We start from the raw sequence: 20,764 nt of genomic DNA, 5'->3' as shown, positions 1-20,764 counted from the left end.
TGACACTGTAGGAAAAAAGAAGATATTGTAAATAAACTTGTATCCCTTCAAAGGCTGAGTGTCACAGAATCACAGAATGGCTTAGGTTGAAAAGGACCTTCAACCCACTGTTGTGGGCAGCATCACCACCCACCAGATGAGAATGCCCAGGGCCCCATCCTGCCTGGCCTTGCACACCTCCAGGAACAGGGTGTCCACAGCTTGCCTAGGCAGTCTATGCCAGTGCCTCATCGGTCTCCGAGTAAAGAATTTCCTCCTAACATCCAATCTAAATATCCACTTTCAGTTTAAATCTGCTCCCCTTTGTCCCATCGCTATCATATCCATGTGTCATTCAGCATTGTATAGATATCCAGTGAGGACATTATATATGTTATAGACCCTACTCAAAGGGAAGTTTGATGGCAATTTGGTACAATTTTCTCGATATTTTCTAAGACTACTGTAGAAGAAAACAATTACATTCATATTTTTTACTGTGAAATAAAGGAGATTCACATACGAACATATTGCTTCACTATAAGGTAAATGTGTGATGTGCAGGTGGCCTAATCACTGATGTCAAGTGGGAGCTGCCAACAGGCACCTTCATTACAATTGGCAGAGTAAGTTTTCCCTGCTGCCAAAGTATATGCACAACACAACACAAAATACCAAATACCAAGCTATATGTACAGGATAGCACAGCACAGGCCGGCACTTTCTCAGGTTAACAGTCACATCGATCACTAACTCATTAAAGCACTGGCCTTCTGGTTAGGATCAGAGCAGAAGTAGGTGTGCACATGAATCCTCATGAGACCTCATATATACCTCAAGTTGTCTGCAAGAATGTACCTGGAAAGAATGAATAAGAACAAGAAGTAACGAACAGAATCAGGGTACAAAAGAAACAAGGAGGATTTAAAAAGCCAGTCTTCATCATTACATGTAAAATTTTCAGATGATTAAAATTAATGTTCAAAAGTAGCTGTTTTAAATGTGGTTTTTGTTGAAGTGATATTGAACTGCAAATAAAGGAAAGGATTATATAATGTACAGTTAGAACATGTCCGTGTAACACACACACACACACACACACACACACACACACACACACACACACACCTGTCTCAAGTCACCTCCTGCTCAGCTTCTTTGCTGCTTATGGCATTGTGTAGCAGGTTCTGGTGCACATGGTATCTTCAATGGAAAGGTGTTATCACTTGACTGTAATTGCAGAGACTTTCCCGGCAGGAATTCAGTCTTGTAGCTACATTCAGAGCATGAAAAAATGTGTGAGTTAAAAATACAACGTTGCTTTTTTGTGTGTGAAAATTAAGCATATAATTTTCTTTTATTTTCCTAAAATGAAGATAGGAAAAATGGAAACGTAGGTTTACCTGAGCCTTATATATATCACTTGTAATGGCAGCAAAGTATAAAAAGGGCAGTTCTGCGTATGTTATTTTTTGGCTCGTTCTGATTCTTTAACCAGAGTCTAACAGACAAACCTTGTATCTGTATCGCTTGTAAATGCTATTATTGAAACAACTTATCAAAAATAGTGAAATGTTTCCATTCTGTGAAGAGTTTACCACATTTTTAGGTGTTGTATGAAGTCAAAATTTTTATTAAACATGGATTTGCAAGCTGTTATGCTGCCACTGGCTCCTACAGAAGCCTCTAAAGTTTTACATATGCCACCCTCAGACTTGGAGTGTGCTACGTAGGACAGCAGCTGAAGCTGATGGAAAAGATCCGACGAAAAATAAGAGCAACAGAGCTATCTACCCCATTGAAAAGCTACCCCAACTGACCCTTCCCCATGGATTTTTGTGGTCATGTTTCATTTTCACCTTTGTCTGCAGTGAACAGTTGCTTCTCTCCTGACTTTCCCTGTGGCACTGGGCAAGAAAAATGAAAGACTATCAGTCTGGCATGGCACAGCCTCAGTACTCAAGGAACCGCAAGGTAACACGGTTCAAATCACTTTGACACAAGTGCCCCCATACAGGCACTTCACCTCTCAGCGTTATCTAATTACAGTATTACCTCAGGGTCTCTATTTAGATTAGCTCTTAATTGTACAAAGCATTTTCTCTGACTAAGCCCTTTTTATGTGTGCGTTAAGTGTTCTGATGGATGGTGTTGATCCTGGATAAGAAATCCCTACTCCTAGCCTTTTGTCACCAATTCTTTTTTGCAAGGGTGTGTTCTCCACCTCCACCCTACTCTTATAGCTATACACAGTATCATTTCCTCCCTCTGTTCTGAAAAAGGATTCAAGGGAAAAAACAACAGCTACAACAACAAACCACCACCAAAACCAAATAAATGCTCTCAAGTATCAAAAGAAATGCTTTTTTAGTATTACTGCTTTGTTATTCAGTTGGGGAACTGACATACAAAGATTAAGTGAGTTGCCAGAGGAAAAGGAGGAAGGATGCAGGAAGAAAATTCAGTTCCTCTGAGTCGCAGTTCAGCATCTTAAACAGAAACCTTCTTTGTTCCGACTTCACCTTACCTCTGAGTGTTGCCCAATCTCTTTATGCTCAAACTTTCCTCTTACAGGCTGTATCTCTTCTCATTTCAAAGGGAGACTTTCTTGTCACACAGGGCAGTACCTGAAGGAGATTAAGGGGTTGTTCTAGCCTTTTCATCTCTGGAATTTTTCTTCACTGCCACTACTGCAAGCTGCTGCATACATCACTGCTGAAAATGATGTCCTGGAATTACAGCTTTCCCTTTGCTGCTGTAGACTTTTTTTTTCTCCCTGTATCGTATTTGCTCAGCGTACTGCTTGTTTGCTAGCTCCTGCCTGGCAAGCATCATCTGCTTGCTTTGTGCATAAATGCCAGGGATAATTCTGAAGGCTCAGCATGATTACCAGTTGGCCAGCTGCCACATTGGTCTTTAGGATTTAATTTTCCATCCACAAACTGGCATTTATTTATTTGTATTTTTAAAAAGTTCCTGTGGCTGTTGTCTCTCAATGTACGAACAGAAGATTTCAGCCAAGTGTAAATATGCACTGTCTGAATTAATGTCCAATAATGAAAGACCTCCATAACCAACCTAAGAAAAGGTACTAAACTCTCCTACTTATTTAAATTCCTCCAATCTCTTCCTCAAAGTCCAGAGAAAAGATGGATGCAGTGAGATTCACAGGTGGAAAAGTGGAAAAAGAAGCTGGCAGACTAGCAGGGATGGACATTCCAGGATCAAGTACTGCACACATTACCACTTTCACTCAGTTCAGCACAAACCACAATTTTTTTTTTTTGTCTCATTTGTCTGAATCAGAGAATTCTCTGTTGAGCTTTTGCTACACATGGTGATCTACGAGGGCTGCTCCAAAAACAATGCCTCCCTTTTTGTTGTGTTGGCCCATGACATCAGAGGTGCATGTTGGTGGCATGGCAGTGGATGTTGAACCTTCTCACCAGTTTGCGACAATTTTAGAGAATCCATGTATTGGAATAATTGATGAGGTTTCCCAATCCAGCTCAAAGCTTTTGTTTTCTTTTGCTATTGCTACCAAATGTCATTTCCAGGGCAGAGCTTCCATTAAATCAACACACACATAAATCCAGTGTGTTGTACCTCCACAAATGTACTGTCCCTGTGTGAAAAGACTTGTAACAAGGTGTGTGCACACCCATGCCAAGCATCTCACTCTTCATTCTCAGTTGCTGAGGTACTCCAGTGATATCAAAGATCCTGATTTTGTTGCTGTTTGGTTACAACACTATGGAAAAGAAAAGGAGAAGAAAAAGCAGACATTAATGAGCCTGAGTAAAACAGGAGAATTTTACTCAGCTGTAACATGTTTTTGTCTGATTGAGTTTAGAAGATGAACAGTACTGATGCTGCGCTACTTTCCTGCCTCTCTTTCTTTCTGCTTGCTGGTAACCTATCTCCATGTTGTTTGAAACCAATTAGCAGGTGTACAGCACTGCAGAACCAGCAACATGACTGTCCAAAGATCTTCACTGTCTCTGCAGATTCTCCTTCACTACTGTTACATAATCCCCTCCTTTTGGATGAGTTATTCTTCCATTTTATGCTGTTCTAGCATGAAATTACAAAGCCCCATGCTGCAAATTAGATCCCTGTAGGGATATCAGATGTATCAGTAAAGGCAACTTCAACTGCCCTAAAAAAAAACTGTCTTCCTAAATGCTACAGAAAACTGCCTCCTGAATGAGACTGTCCATTCATCCTGTAGGGGAAATGAGGCAATAGGGACACAGAAGACTGTGGCATGTTTTGCACTGTAAAGACTGAACTTGTCAGCCTTGTTTTCAGTGTGCAAAATCCTTATTGTTTTCAGTAAGTTTGGGATATGCAGCAACTCCGCATGTAAAGTGACTCACTTCTATTAAAATATCTTTGAACAATGGTCCTTTAAAGCATCTCACTGAGACGGCTGCAGGGAGAGAGGAGTTCCAGAAACATGCAGTGAATATCTATGGAAAGAAAACATAGTTAGGAGGACATGAGGTCATGTCCCAGCTCATTTTAACTCGTACAGGATTTGCTCATCACAGCTAAGGTTCTCTAAAGTGGCACTCCACCAGCTACATAAAACCCAAGGGAGACTAAGGAGAGTGATAATCACTGAAAAACCCTGCTAATGACTCCTCACATGGCTTTAGGATTGATGCCTCTTGAAAACTCCATGTGGCTGTTTCAGAAGTGCAGCCTCCTCCCTGCCTGCATTGTATACTGATGCAGGAGAGTAAGACAAACTCCTATAAGACAGCAATGGGTGAATTTTACAGCGGATGAAAAGGTTCAGCTTTCAGAACAGAAAGGAGGTGTTCCTTGGACCACAGCGACTTGTCACAATATTGGAAAAGAAATATTTAAACTCAGTATCAGTTCATCTATTGGAATTGCTAGAACAGAAAACTGAAATTCTAATCTGCTATTTGAAAAAAAAAAATTGTAAAGCCAGAGAATACCACCAGAGCCAAACTGGGCCTGGTACGTTCACAGGAGTATTCAGAAATAAAATTCTGAAATAAAATGCATGGAAGAATACTAAGGAAACATATACTTTAAACTCATTTCTTATTCAACAAAATGACTGCTTATGTCAAAAGGAGGAAGTTAAGGAAGGGAAACCAAAATTTGTCCCTGCATTCATTTCTTGCTCCACTTTCTTCAGATAAGCACCAAATCAACTTTGTGCTCATCAAGAGCTAACAACATTATAGAGATGGATAATTTCTGCTGATTATAGTAAAAAAAAAAATAAAAAATAAACATAAACAGTATAGAATTTTTTTTTTTCCAAAAATATTTAGTTTTAAAACATTTCAAACTTCTTATCCACAAAAGTAGAAAGCCTTGAGGAGGCATTTCTTTCTCCTGTCTCCAGACCCATTTCTCCTCTGCCCACCTCCTCAGTGCTTCACTATATTCATTCAGAGAACAGCAGGAGAGAGAATCAAACAGAAAAATCGCATTGTTCTGCTTTCCCTTTTATCACATTCAACACTTGACCCAAGCAATCAGGAAGCAATTAAAAGCTTCTGTTTCAACTCCCCATCCTGCTCAAATTCTTGTTCTCATTTTGTTTGTCTGAAACTTTGCTCTTTAAAGAGCTTGTCAGTGCATGCGAGTGTGTGTGCACTTACAGATATACTTATGACCTTGTTCTTTCTATCGAGTGATATTATAAAATGTCTTTCAATTTCTAACACGGTTCAGTCATCTTTGTAACAACACGTCCTTTAACAAAATTCTCAACCTTAATGCTCTTCAAAACGCCTCTAATGCTTTCTAATTTACTGACATTTTCCCTGAGCCCCTCATCAATTTGACTATTCAAATTGCTAACACTGCTAATAGTTCCTCTGTCTCCAGCAGACCCACTGTAGACCTTGAAATCCCTCTGCTGTCTCTGCAGACAAGAACACATCTGGTTTTGCATCCACACCGTGCTGGATCAGAGTATTTAATAGCCTGGCAGCAGAGTCTCATCACCATGCAGTATGATGATTAACGGCTTCATTTTCACCATTGCTATCCAGAAGAGCCTCTCACAGGGCCATTTCCTCCCCTCGCTTCTATCTTACAGTGGTGTAATTCCACTGATTTCAGTATACAGAGAACAGCATGAGCACAAGAGTCTGTATTTCTAAGGGTTTGTGGAGAAGATTTTGAGAAATGTTTGGAGCTGGATGCCAAATTGCCTTTGAAAAAGTCCAGATGTCTGTACTTCGGGGGAGATTTGAAGGGGAAGCAGATGCAAGCTGACCTGACTTCAGAAAAAAGACCAAATTTTCAAAATGACCCAGTGTGTGTTCTGCTGGGACTTCAGAGCTGAATGCACTGAACCAAGTTAGGCAGGACCTTGTGGCACATCAGCTGAATTCTGCTAATTGCTCTTACCCAGTGGTACATCACAGACATTTGAAAATGCCCTATCTATCAGGGCAGTTCAGGCCTTGGAATGCTTTGCACTCCAAATTTCTAGACAGAGCTCCCACACAGGGGCTGATTTTTAGTGGCTCACCTGGAAATTTCTCAGCTGACATCTGTGATAGTACACACACAACTAGCAAATGACAGGTGAGTTTCCTAAAAGAGACCCTTCTGCTTGTACATGAACAACAAAGGTATGGACTAGATCTGATGACATTGCCACAGATAGTGAAAATAACCACACAAACTCAAGAGACCCAAAGGTCTGCAGCAGATAGCTAGGACAGCTGTTGTGAAACAGCAATGCTTCAGGGAAGATTTCCTTCAGAGGAGCAGCCCAGCAATTAGAGTATGAGAAACTTGTTAAAGATTCCTAAAGTCTATATCTTAACCACAAACTTCTCATTAACAGATTTATTTAACTTTTCCAGACCTTGTTTTCCTTGTTGGTGAATCTGCAGCTGTGTCACCCATCTTCCTAGGGTGATGTAATTAGCTTACATTTACAAAACGATTTTTGGTGCTGTAAGGGAAATTAATAGTGACCAGGAGCATTTTCTGCATATCTGAGAATGTGGGATACTTCATTCCAGTTTTCATGGAACACTAGAGGTGAACCAGATCCAGACAACAGCATAAGTGAGTTTTTCAGGCTGTTTTGTTATCTGCACGTTCTGCAAAATGGGGATAATAATAATTACTGAGCAGCTCAAATGAGGGGTCTCACTGCCTCTGGAGCTATGAATACTCAGGAAAAGTTAAACTGAGATCTGAGATGGTCCACGGCAAACAGAAGTCCACCCCTCTGAACAGAGTCTGCTCCTTGAAAAGTACTTCTGCTTCTGTGAAAAAAACAAGTTCAGAGGCAGATCCACAAATAAAATGCCAGTATTGAGTTCCATGTTTCCACCCAGGTAGCTTTCTGAGAAAGACAAAACATGATTTCCAAGTTCTGATGACTTCTAAAGTGAACTGTTTCTCCATTTGCATTAATTTGATATTGAAAGTAGCTCCTGCATGCATAAGGGCCGAGTGAAGAGGGAGGCATTTTTCTTTTTTGTTCTATCATCTCTGGAGACCTCCCACAACCACAGTGCCTTTTCAAACAAACTCCGAGCAACATTTTAAAAGCTTATTCTCACACTAGAAGTACTCAACATAAAATATGAACTTTTGTTAAAATAAAAAAAAGAAATGAATCAATATTTAAAGCTTTGGATATTGCAATAGTATTACTGTAAAGTCCTGATTCATGTCCCTTATTTTGAAAGGAGAAAAGACATGTTTCCCTGCAGCTTTGCATTGGCCCCGCTCAGATTGTTTCTTTACAGATGTGAGGAGATTGTTTGGTGCTTGGAAATCAGACTAAAATCCTCAGAAGCTTTTAGCTGATGTAATGGAGCAGGCTGGCTGAACGCTGTTGTGGATCTTGGCAGATAAATAAATGTGAATATCATAAATGAGTTTGTCAGTCAGAGGAAGTGAAAGCAAAGAGGAAATCTTAGTATCTGCAAAAACCTAATGGGAAGGATTAAAGAAAGTATGTCCTCCCTTCTCAAACTGGGAGACAGCAACCCTGTTATGAGATAAAAGATGTTGAGGACATCAGCTTACCATCTTCCAGCACTTTCTGCTGCAGTTGCCTCCCACGCTGGCATTTGCCAATATGGGTCCCTGCAACCATGGTTTTACTGTGCTCCTCCACCTACATAGCCCAGTTCTCTCTCATCATCCAACACAGATGAACATCCAGTTCCTCCATTGCCCTGGCCACCTTCTCCAAAGCACACCCCAAGATCTCTATCCAGCCTCTGTCTAGAGGCATCCCAAAGGGACTGCAATCCTGTGTCTCCTCTATGTGAGAAGTGTCCAGCAAAATTTAAGTTCCCCACTGTAACCTGATTCCTTTCCAGGGAGCTTTCAAAGTTAAAAGTTGACTTATCTGCCAGAGCCCAATCAAAAAACAATTTACTGTTCTTCCTTTACATACCTTTTTTTTTTTTTTTTTTTTAACTCCCTGATTAGAACATCTCCCTGGTATACCTTGTTTTCATAAACATTGCCATTGCCATAAACAGTGCCATTTCACAGTTAAAATCTTCTGTCTGATTTTAGTGAAGACAGTTAAACCATGATATGAATCATCTGAAAGAAGGCTGCTCCTCTGTTTTGTTCCATCTCACACCCATTTTATTCCTGGCAGTCTTTGTTTACATAAACAGGAAAAACACTTGTTGATCTTCCTCACCTGTATTTCCACATTTCTAGAGAATTATAAATTGACAAGTGTGGCCTTTTGACCAGTTCACTTTCCCTTGCAGCATATTTTCTCAGTTCCTTTTTGCCTTTGAGACCTTGTGCACTCAAGCTATTTTCAATGTCTGCTTCACACTACAGTCAGCTCAACTGATTCGGCATTTCAGGCTTCACAGCTCCTTGCCCATATCCTGACTCAGGAGTCCAGACTTTAGAACACTGGCCTAAAAATTATGAGTTCACACAGGAATTACCTGTTTTATATTCTGTCTCTGGTCTATCCCTAGCTCAGCATAGTTTCACGTCATCATTCTTGCTATGCTCCTTAAAATAACCTTATTTTTTCCATCTGTGAAATAGGACTAACAGGAATAACTTAGAAAAAGTGGACTCTGCCTTGACATTAACAAGCAGAAGGATTCTTGTACCGATTACACATCCTGAGCTACGAACACACTGGCAAGTGCACATCCCAGACAAATAACAGTCTCAGAAAAAGATGCTGTCAGATCTGTCTTGTGTACAGACCACTGTGATGAGAATCATCTCTGCATAAATTTCAACAGAAAGACGAAGAGAGGACCAGTTCTGTTATATCAGACAGGAGTGACAATGGGCACTTGCAGTTTAGCAAGCCTAGTCTACGCAGGAAACTAAAGTAATTCTAAATTAATGTGACTAATTAGCAGCCTTAGATAACATAATTGCTATGCAGAAGTTCCCAGTTTTAGTTAGCATTCTATATTAACTACTATGTAATTATTAAGGCACCAACCTCAGCACCAGCAACTTAATTATCTTTATATCACTGCAGTCTCAAGCATGAATGCTGATGATTAATAAAACATAATTATTTACATTGTAATTGTGGCATTTTAATTAAACTGAAAATGCACTTCGTTTGCTTTTTGCCACAGTGCTAATTTTTTAAATTGAGGGCAAATACTTTCATCAAGCTTCTTTTTTTTTTAATCCTTAATTGCAAGTTAGATAGACTGATCTCTTGTCATCTTAAGAAACCATTGTGACTGTTGGTGACAAATGAGTCCTGGGGTAACAAAACAGCCTCATTGCTCTGGAGTCGTGTAGCCCCAGTGCTAACAAACCATGCCTTAATAATTTGTATTTCTCTGATGTAATTCCTGTGTGTGTAAACCCCATTTAATTTTTTTTGGAGTTAGACTTTCCTAGGATTTAGTTTGCTATAACTTACATTATGACACTACTTAGAAGGCTCCATTGAGACCAAAGATTATAAAGACCAACAAGACCAAAGGTAAAAAGGGAAATGTTGGCTCATGGAAGTAAAAGTCTCTTCATTGTCACATAATATGTCACTGCCAGAGCCAGGAATACAGCAGAGTCCCTCCCGGCTCCTCTGCTTCTTAGTTCTCATTGCTCCTCAAGTTAACAAGTTTAGAAATGCCAACTGTGTGATACATGGAGGCAGACACCTAGCCCCTATTTTCAAATTATTACTGGGGATCCTTGCCTTAGTGATAAGAAAAGGTTGGGGTTTTTAATGCGTTTTTGTAAATCCTCTGACCTGAGAAGGCATCTTTATGCTAGTTACTTACACCAGCATAAGACTAGCTTGTTCCAGGATTAATAGCTTTCCTTTGAGTGCAGTTAAGTTTTGTTATGTACTTGAAGAATGATTTTCCCTGCCATTGCTCAGAAAAAAAATCATTGTAAATTTTCAGCAACAGGAGCAAATCCTGCCCCAGTTTTTGCTCTCTGAGGGACTTATAATACTAGCCATCCGAAACTTTAAAAATACACTGAAGCTCACCTATAAAATAAATTTATATATATATATTTTCAGAATATGACTTAAGATATCAATGTGTTTGCCTTGGGAGGAAACAGTGAGAAGTATTATCTAGTCCATTTTAGGGATTATTCTCAGTTGTGCTTGCTGCATGCTATATCTTCTAAGTTACAGGACTGGAAGCCCAGAGGTGACATGGCTGAGCATTGCATCAAAAGCCAGATTTTAGGGGAGCAAAGTGAGAGAGGATTTGTCACGTAGACTGTCTGAAAGCCATGACAGACCGAAAATGAAGACTGGAAAAGATCCAGGGGGAAAGAAATCTGACTGCTTAAGAAATAAATGAGTTATGGAAAGAAAGATGCTTAGGGCTGCTCTACTTAAAACAGAAGCAAGAAATCAGCAGACTTTGAAAGCTAAAGGAGGTTGTGTAGAAAGCACATGTGAAAGCTGAGAAGGGAAGAGAAGAAAATGTTGTAACTGTAGTACCACTTAAGTGTGATGTAATCTTTAGCCTGGGCAAATCCAGGGCTTATGGATCTGCTCAGCTCAGCAGAAAAATAGTGAAGCAACTAACAGCCAAGAAAGGGGCAACCAGTTGCTTGTCTGTAGAAATAGTGCTGGTAGCTCTGAAGCTGTCTGTTTAACACTTGATGAAATTGAAAAAGCTCTCATTTTAAAGGGAAAAAAAGTCTGTACCTATCATTTCTAGATTTTACAGTGCCCTCGTTGAAAGACTAATGCCCACATCTTTTCCTTATGTAGAAAGAGAGCAGAGGAAAAGAAAGCAACACGATACAAGGGCAGATCAACAGGTAATAGGAAGGATAAGCCAGCCTTATGTGAGAAAACTCAGTTCTTTCCATCCACATTCAAATTCTCTACATTTAAAAATCCTCATTTTATAAGATGCAATTAGCAGTAATTTCTCCATTGATTCTTCAGCTGTTGTAACTTCTATGAAGCTGCTGTGGACTTACATAAGCAAAAGAAGAATCACAAAGCCTCTTACTCTAGGGATCACTTGCCTATTGTTTTTGCTGCAGATCTCTTAAACTCTGGAGATTATTCTTCAGTTACTTAAGCATTCTGGCTGAATTTCAAGACATTGTAATAATGAGCAGGGTAAGGACAGGGGATTTATAGGCATTAAGAGAAGCACTTTCATTTTGTCCCGAAACATACATATAAATTTGAGGATGGTAGTTTGATTCCTGAAGCTATGAGAGGCTTTGAGAACGACAGTACTTGCCAAGACAACAGAGCTGATTTACGCCAGTTAAGGGCTGGGCCAGATTCCTAGCACAGCATAGCCACCATGAAAGCGTCCCACATGATGGCCTCATTAGCGTGGAAAGATGCCAGCTGAATTCTACTGCATAGGTAAAATAGAAAGATGCTAAAGCTTTCCTCAATCAGATTTATTATCCATATTTTCCTCTATATCACATGATGAAGAGTGTGACTCTTTCAGAGGTAACCCCTGTCATAGTAATCCCTGCTTCCATCACTTCCAGATTACTTAGCTGCGTTACCCTTTGCATGGGGATTTATCTTAATGCCCCTGGGAAACTGAAGCAGAGAAAGAAGTCTACAAACAATTTTTAAAGTAGCATCATGATAAAAATATTATACCAATAATTCTGGATCTGTAGCACCTGCTACTAGGTTTTTAGATGGAACTTAAAAATGCTAGAATCAATCTAAAAATCTCTAAATTTATGAGATATGGTTACCAGAGGGACTGCCCCTTGATTCTTTTGCAGCTGTCCTGATGGAGATTTCTAGGGGTGCTTCAGAGGGAATTGTCAGACTATAAATAAAAGAGGTCATGGATTGAATGTCTTTCACAGAGATAGGGTGAGGGCTGCAGATACCTGGACAGTGTCTGCATTTTGTAGAAGAAAAAGGAATTGGTTAGAGCAGTTTTACTACAGCTTATAAATACCTGTAGTGCATAGGGTAGAAATGAACAGCAAAGCATAAGCCTCTCTGTGCAGCAACTTTTATGAACTTATATCCCTATCATTTCTGCTGTGTGTTTCATGCATTAGGGCAAGAGGAAACGTAATGCTTCTCTGGCACAAAGCAGTTGCAGTGGGTTTCATACAGCATCGTGGGATCTCATTCCATATACACAAACACCTGGTTGCCACAACTGCCTCAGCTCCATCCTGAGTCCCTCTCCTCATGGAAAACAAGTATGGCTTGCCCCACTACAATTTCTAGCCATCAGCTACAACACTGGGGGCATTCTGCAATTGCTGCAATTGAAGAGTGGCCAAACTTGTTTCTTACAGTGGCATGCTGTAACCTTGATATATTCTTTAGACCTACTCTAGGGAGTTATGAATCGTGCCATGATGAAAGCACCACGCTTATAGATGATAAACAGGAGAATGGGGTATACAGACTGCTCTGCTTGGCTTGCTTGTATTGAAATGAGCAAGCAATGGGCCCAATCAGTACACTGGGCCCAATCCATTTTCACCCAAAAAATACCCATTTAACTTCTGTGGATCCAGATCACACCCACTGAAAAGGACAGCCATAGCAAAATTCAAACTGGCTAGATGTTGACAATTTCAGTATAGAATAATATTCTGATGAAGCAGGTAGAGTTAAGGAAGCATGATTTCCATGCAATGAATTATACAGATCTTAAATGTTTTGCATAATTGCTCAATGTTTGCCTATTACTTCCATCTGAAGAGCTTTTTATTATGACTACTTGCACCCCCACGTTGTCTTTGATATGGCGTTTGATATGTAATACTTCCAATTCTGAAAAAATTAAACAAATAAGTGATCCCATTATATCAGTGGGAATATTCACCTTCCACTTCACAGAGTTTCTTCTTCAGAAGAAACATTGGAAAAGGTCTCAAGATTCATGTTTCATTAAACAAATAAATACAAAGACAGTCATACTAAAATTGCATGCAATATTAAGCCACATCTCGCTTGAGAATAAACAATATTAGGCTTTGATATAAACCACTAGCAATCAGATGAGTATGCATAGTGCCATTTATTTCATACACAACAACTTTTGTCTTAGTTTTCTTCATCAACTCTTCCTTGTTGAACTCACATGCAAAATGGAAAAGAAAACAAGCAGCCCCCTCCACACCAACATTCAAGTACTTGGTACTTGAACTTATTGCTTGGGTTTTTGTTGCTGTTGCTTCTTTAATTCAAGCATACTTTACTTAGATCTATCCTATTTTTTCCACTAAAACATAGTTCCTGTTTTCACAGCAACACAGAAACTGTTCCAACTTTCTTCTCTAATTAGCCTTAATCCCACCTGTTGTCTACCTGGACATTCAATGCTCCTCTGAACATCATGGTAGTCAAGAGTTGAGTATTCCTGGGCTAAGTTCTCACTGACAGAATAAAGCTACATTAAGCAAATCAATTAATTTTACTTCAAAGAATATTTTATACAAATTCAAGCAGACTTTGGCCCCTTTTTGGCAATGCAGCTGATCAGCCACAGAATACCCTGAGTTGCAGGGGCCTCCCAAGGAACACTGAGTCCAACCACCAGCTCCACACAGGACCACCCAAAATTCAAACCATATGTGTGCCAGCATTGTCCAAACACTCCTTGAACTCTAGCAGCTTCACCATCTTTGTAGCCCTCCTTTGGAAGTTCTTTAACAGTTTTATACCCTTTTCATATTTTGGCACCCAAACTGCAGCCAGTGCTGGAGGTGAGGCCACACTGCTCAGAGCAAAGTGGGACAGTCCCTTCCCTGGTGGCAGGGCTGAGCCTGATGCATCCAGGGTACAGTTGGCTTTATGGGCTGCCAACGCACACTGCTGGTTCTCATTCAAGTTGCCATCAACTGGAACCCTTCACTATAGTAGCAGGGGAGTTAAGAGATCTGTCTTGTTTTAATATCTTTAATAAATAACCCCTCTATGTTCTTTATAAGTAAACAGCAATTCTTTGTTCATTATATATATGTCAGTTTGAATCTCGTGGCTTTCACCTGGTTCCTCAAAATGTTCCCCCATTTGCTGCCTAGGCTAGAAGGTAAGTAGTTCTGTTATGAAGAAGAGGGAATGGGTTCATGCCTAAGGAAATCAAGAATACCCCAGAAAACCATATTTTTTCCCTGTGACAGTCCTCAGATAGCATGCTGCAAGATAAGAAGTCACATGTTTGATATGGGTTCATAAATTACTTCCTACTTCTTAAGTATCTGATCAGATGTGCTAAGTACTTGCAGCTAAAATTAGCATCAGTGAAAACTATTTAATTTATAAAGCCCAACACAAAATGAATAAACAATTTGCATCTAAATCACTGTCTCAATTTCCATCTGGAGAACGCAAATAAAAATAAATGCTGCTGGAGAAAAGCATGAAGTACTGGCATGGTACTGTAATGGGTGCCATAGACAGCAAAACCTAAAGGGAAATAATTGTATTTTTATGAGGATTTGATTAATATTCAGTAAATACCTAACTTTCTGGCCTATGAGCAATGAGAACAAAATTAATGTTTGTTAGCTAACAAAGTACTCAAGCACTAAAAGTGTTATGGTTACCTGGAAAAACTGAATTGAGATTGTGTTACACTATAATCAGCTTAAATTCAGAAACTTCCCAAATTTAAGTTGTCTGGCTTCTCAACATTATGATGGATCTAGTGCTATTTGTGGGAAACACTGCAAATACATTGCTCAGTACAATCTTAAAACACTGCTATTTTTAAAAAATGAGAACTCAGCTTCTATGCACTGTGTAAAAAGACTCCATGTATCATCCCCAAACTTACAGCACATAAGCCCTGAATGAATTTTCTGGTAACTTACAAGTAAATCCATTAAGTAGATTAAGTTAAATTAATTAAAAACAGGATTCTACTAGAGATCTATCATCTGCAACACTTCTGAAATGGACTTGAATAACCTTCCTAACAAATAACAGATACTTCCAACTTTTCAGGTAGCAAAAAATTACCAAAATCCCCCCTTTGAAGACATTAAATGAAGGTCAGCAATTGTTATGATTATTTAGGCTGGTGACAAGCCTGAGTCAAGTTAGTATGTGTCAGCATCTGAGGAGATCAAGCAAAGGAAAATGAAGGAGTTTAAATGTCTTAGCCTGGGCAGGGAAAAGCAACTATAAAACTGTTCATTGGCATGAAGACTCAGGAGAGTAACAAACTTGCAATTTAAGTGATGATTAAGCTGAATAGCGACTGCCAGGAGGACACAGCAAGCTCTGTCATCAGGGGAAAAGAAACAAAATCACAGCCTAAGAGACTGACAGCTCCTCGTATGGATATCCTCATATTCTCTTTTGTGTATCCCCAGAAGAGCTGGGAGCAATGCAGGCATCCTCAGAGCATGTTGGAGGAGGTAAAACCTAGGTTAAGCACCACATCTGAAATGAATGTCCCTGGAGTGGCATCTAAGTACTGTCCCTGTCTGGAAATTGCTTTAAGAAATTGCTCTAACCACTTCATTCAAAGTTCATACTTAAATACATTACTGAAATTGTATCCCTGATTCTCTGGATTCCAAGCACTTTCTCACCCTCAAAATCTCTAACTTCACCCTTCTCACACAGTTTCTCTTTAAGGCGCCTTCAGACTAACGCACAGTGAAGGTGACAATCTTCCTAGAAAGACTAAAGACTCCAGTCTACCCTGGAATTTCCCCATTTGACTGCATACAGGGAAGCCACTTTAGTACCAGTTTGTGGACTGGAGCTGGAAATATCATTTCTTTCACATAGCAAACCCAGATGCTTCAGTGCTTGCCTCTTTCTGCCACATAGATCAGTGGTTGCTGATGAAGTCAGACATTTTCACAGACCAGTTCTAATCCCGAAAGCATGTCAAAATTCCCTTAAGTGAGATCAATGGCTGCACAGGTTCATGGAGAGACTAGAACTGTACGTTCTAATCCTTCAATTTGTATACAAACACTAAATCAGTGGGATTCCCACAAATGCAAAACTCGGTCAAGTTGATTGTATTGGGTATTAGGTTACATCCCTTTAAGTCATCCATTTTCACTGAACTTCTACTCCCATAAAGCAACACCACCATCTACAGCCCAAACATCAGACTCTGCACCATATGCTAGCTGCACCTCTCTCTGCCCTATCCTAAAAACATCATTGGACACAAGATGTCATTACACCTAAAAGTCACAGACTTCTTTTGAAAATATACAATGTAATGTTAATTTTCATTACCTTAAGAGCTTGATGTGGAAAAAAAATAAAAGAATTAACAATTCTTTTAAAGGAAATTTTTTTTCTGTTTTCATCCCTCAATCTGACTTCCACAGCACAATGCTTCCCATGAAGTGTCTGCATGCATTGTAGCTCCAGAACAATCCAAGTTTCTCAGAAATTGATATTTCTATGGACAAAAAAATACCTCTTTTAGCAAGGGGAACCCTACTGTGAATGGACACGAGCAGAGAAAAAAAAAAAGTTTCACTGCAGTTATTTCTGGTGATTAATTCTCATTTTGGTTCCTTGTCCTTGTGTTGCCAACCACACTGTGTCTTTGGTAGGCTGAAAGGGATATTTCCCCTTAGAAATGTCCCATAGCCTTGACCCGTTCTTCCCAAAAATGGTAAACCCAGTTTCGACTTCTCATCTGTGCTAGAAGGCCATTACAGCTTTTTCTTGTACCAGCTTAGTCCAGCTGTTACAGGGAACTGCAAAAGCTTTGATAGTGGTTAACTGAGTGTACTGTCTGTAATCCTGCCTGTGCCTGTTCATGCACCATGTTTCGTCACAGATGTAGAGTTACACAGAATAATGCATACAAACTGTTCATAAGATGCAGTCACTAAGTTACTTGTTTACAGCATCAGGACCAAGATACTGGCTTACAGCTTTGGCATTAGCCCCACCAGGAAAGCTGAACTGCCTCTGTTCAAGTCTTCTGCCACGTGTTACCACATGATTAACAAACTCACCATGAAAGAACACTTACACGTTCTTCTGAAATATTTCAGGGAACTGTGGGTAATAGCCATTCAAATTGTAAAACAAAGTATACCAATGTGTGAATTTACTGGTGACTTTGCTCTAAGAACTCTATGTTTTTACTGGACAGAGGAGTTTCTTTCAGCAAAGGGACACAGAAAGCTTAATAAGTTCTCACTTCTAATAATGTGGTCTGTGAGGTCAGTGGTATTGATACTAACTTACACTAGCTGAAGAACTGAGCTTGTCTGTGTATATTTCTAGACTTTTACAGAATTCATCTAGAGCTATACATTACATATATACTGAAAGGAGTTAGAATCGATAAAAACTGCCAGTTTCACATTGCCAGTGCAGCAATGTGATTGACAGCAAGTTCTGTAGCCACAGGAATATGTTGTGCAAACACCTTAGCAATCAACAGAGAAGACCCAGAAGAATTTTGAAGGTGTCGTTTGAAGAGGCTCCACTCCCTGAGTGTCACAGGCATAAGCCAGAGGACATTCTGTCCTGTTTTAGTACTGGAGTCATTGCCTGTATCTCCTCTGCACATACCCTACCCTTGTAGGCTAGGAGAACACAGTCAGTGTCAGTCATTTGCAGTCAGGCAAATGCAGCTTCCCAATGTTACCTGCTGTAAAACCTGCCTGCAGTTTGAGATGAGAACCCACCTGCCCCATCTGCTTTCAGCAGACTTAAAACTTTGCCACGGTGACCACTAGAGGGAAGTCATATACATTTGCACTAGGTGCCTTATGAATAAGGGAGTGGATTAAGATGCAAAAGAAGGAAAAAAGCAGTCTGACGTACATAGAGGAAGTACCAGACCTCATGAATGTGTGTTGCACTCTCCAGAAACTAAATCAGGTGCCACTGTATGAGGGATCATTTGCTGCTACTTTCTTGTGAGATCCAAATCTATTGGCCAGCCAAGAGAACCACCTAAGAGACTCCATGTCTGAAGTTTGTCATGTGTACTTGTTTTTAAGACCATGCTTTTGAAAATTCAGAACACAAAGGTAACATGGCATATTCTTTTCTGCAGTTGTAAGGGAAGCTGAGAATAGCTTAAATGCACTGTACCATCACTAATGCTGGCAGAGCTACTGACATGATTTCTGCATGAGAAGGCAGGAAGTTTTTGACATGTAATTACACAAATCTTTACAGGTGGGATGGAAATTTTTTTTAAAGTGATCTTAATATTCAGACATCTGACTTAAGTTCATACACAGAGTTGAGCTGTCAAAAAGCTAGCCAGAAGTCTGTCATATATAAATAGGTACACATTGCAGAAGAATCTCTCAAACAGTAGGATTCAGAGTAGTTTGTCAACAGATCTAAATATTTCCCTATCTTTGTAAGTCATATTCTCCTTTGGCTTACTAGGCACCCCTGCATCTGTCACCTTGGGCTCTCTGCAGAGTGCTTACAAGTAAGAAGAAGCTTCAACTGTTGCAATAGCCAGCGCATTTTTTCCATCGTGAGAATAAGGACAGCATCTTCACCTTTTTGGCTTTCAGCTTCCTCCTGACTTTGTTTTACAGCAGATTGGTTTCTTGCCTCCTTCGAGAGTCAGGCTTGCTTTCACATCACTGATACATCATATTGACTTTAGAACCTACACTAAGTCACAAAATTTTAGGAGAAAGTTGTTGTTTTTTTTTTCCCCCCCTTCTACATCCCAAGCCTTCATAGTTTTTGAGAATAAATAAAGAAAAGAAAACATGAACAAAAAAACAACCCTGTTTCAATTGTAGATAGGTAAATAATTCTCTCTCTTCTTACCACATCTTTACCTTTGAAAACTGGAAAGAGTCATTGCTAGGTGAAGGATCATTTCATGTGTGTTCAGCTCTTAGTCAGGTTTGGACCCCTATATCAAGTTGTACCATAAAAGTTAATGATCTGTAAATTGCTGACATGAAAACATACATGCAGTAAGAATCCCTTTTTTAAAGTGTACTTTTAATTAAAAATGTTAATCAAAACTGAAACAATTTTAAGATCAGGTCACAACTGTACCACCACTGATGTTACTTTACTTGAAATATTTTTTAAAAGCCTATTTATGCACAATCAGACCTAGTCCTCAGACTTTCAAGAGATACATAACACTATCCCTACCTAAGTTCATTTCAGGCATTTTGCACACTTCCTGCATTTCAACTTTCATTACTAATTCTTTTCATGCAATTTTCATACTCTTCATTTAAGGCTTTTTTTTTTTTTCTTATTAAAAGTGGGAAAAATGGAAAAACCAATGACATATCTCCTCTACGTTCTCTCTTCTCCTGTGCATTGCAAGTCCTAGGACTACTAGTATCAGCTGCTATGATTTATCTACTGGGGTGAAGTTGTTCTGACCTGCAGTAACAAAGTACATCATTGTTGACTCGCATGTTATAAAAATGATGCACAATACTTGCATCTGAAAATCAGAATAAACCTTTTATGCAGCTCTTTGTCAATTCTACAAATGGTTGCAGTTAATCGATGCTATAAAGCTTTCCTTCAGGCACTGGTATTCGGCTTCCACACTGGAAAACATAGCTTAAGTCTAACATTTTAAATAAAGATGGTGTTACCTAATGAAATACTTGGGGTTTGAAAACGCCCAGTGCTGTAAAGCTATGAAACTACTCTTAGTATTTAGGAACACCTTTTGAAGCTCTGTGGAAAGAGACACTGTACAGACACTGTTTTGTTCCTGTTCTTACAGACACTTTTAATTTGATCAGGGGTCACGTTACTCATTGGAATATCCACGTAATTTTCATTAACACTGATGTTTACAACCTTACGAAGGCACAAATTGAATTACCAAATCTTTTTATTAACAAGTGTCACACAATTGTTGCCATAGGGAAGCTCAGGAGACTTCGCCTTGCAATAACAAACACTGTAAATTTAGCAGAACTTTCCCAGAATATATATAATCGTTTAGTTTTGCATTTCACATGTGTAACACAAGAATAGCAGGGTCCCAAACTACAGAAAATAAAGACTCAAGTCCAACAGCTACATGCACAAGAAAAAAAAGGAAAAACAAACAAACAAACAAACAAACAAACAAACAACTTACCTTCAGCAAGCCTCAGAAGTACACAAAGATCTCCAGCAAAATCCCCTAACCTTCCCTGCCAACCCTTAAATGAGCTCTGGGAGTGGTGCCTCCTGGCCCCACCCCTTCCAGTCACTCAATTGCATTGCATGCACCTGAGCTCCCCTGTATTGGCCCTGCCTTCCCACCATGTCCTCAATTATGGGTTTAAGCTGTGATTTAGCATTTCTGCTACAATATATTTGCCATTCTGAAATCAACTAGTTCTATCTTAGGAGCTGTGAAAA

At 39.5% G+C, this 20,764-nt stretch overlaps 1 long non-coding RNA gene across 1 annotated transcript; it reads right to left on the bottom strand.

Moving 5' to 3' along the window:
- Positions 1–1,884: 1,884 nt before the first annotated feature.
- Positions 1,885–20,597, bottom strand: LOC128086145 (uncharacterized). The gene is made up of 4 exons (XR_008209258.1): positions 20,499–20,597; positions 19,213–19,289; positions 4,359–4,451; positions 1,885–3,730 (listed from the first exon to the last, which is right to left on the bottom strand). It is a non-coding gene; the product is annotated as an uncharacterized LOC128086145 (long non-coding RNA).
- Positions 20,598–20,764: the final 167 nt, after the last annotated feature.

This window comes from Tympanuchus pallidicinctus, unplaced genomic scaffold (assembly GCF_026119805.1).
Source record: "Tympanuchus pallidicinctus isolate F22 unplaced genomic scaffold, pur_lepc_1.0 scaffold3, whole genome shotgun sequence".
NCBI classification, from domain to species: domain Eukaryota; kingdom Metazoa; phylum Chordata; class Aves; order Galliformes; family Phasianidae; genus Tympanuchus; species Tympanuchus pallidicinctus.
This window is presented reverse-complemented; position numbering and strand designations above follow the sequence as displayed.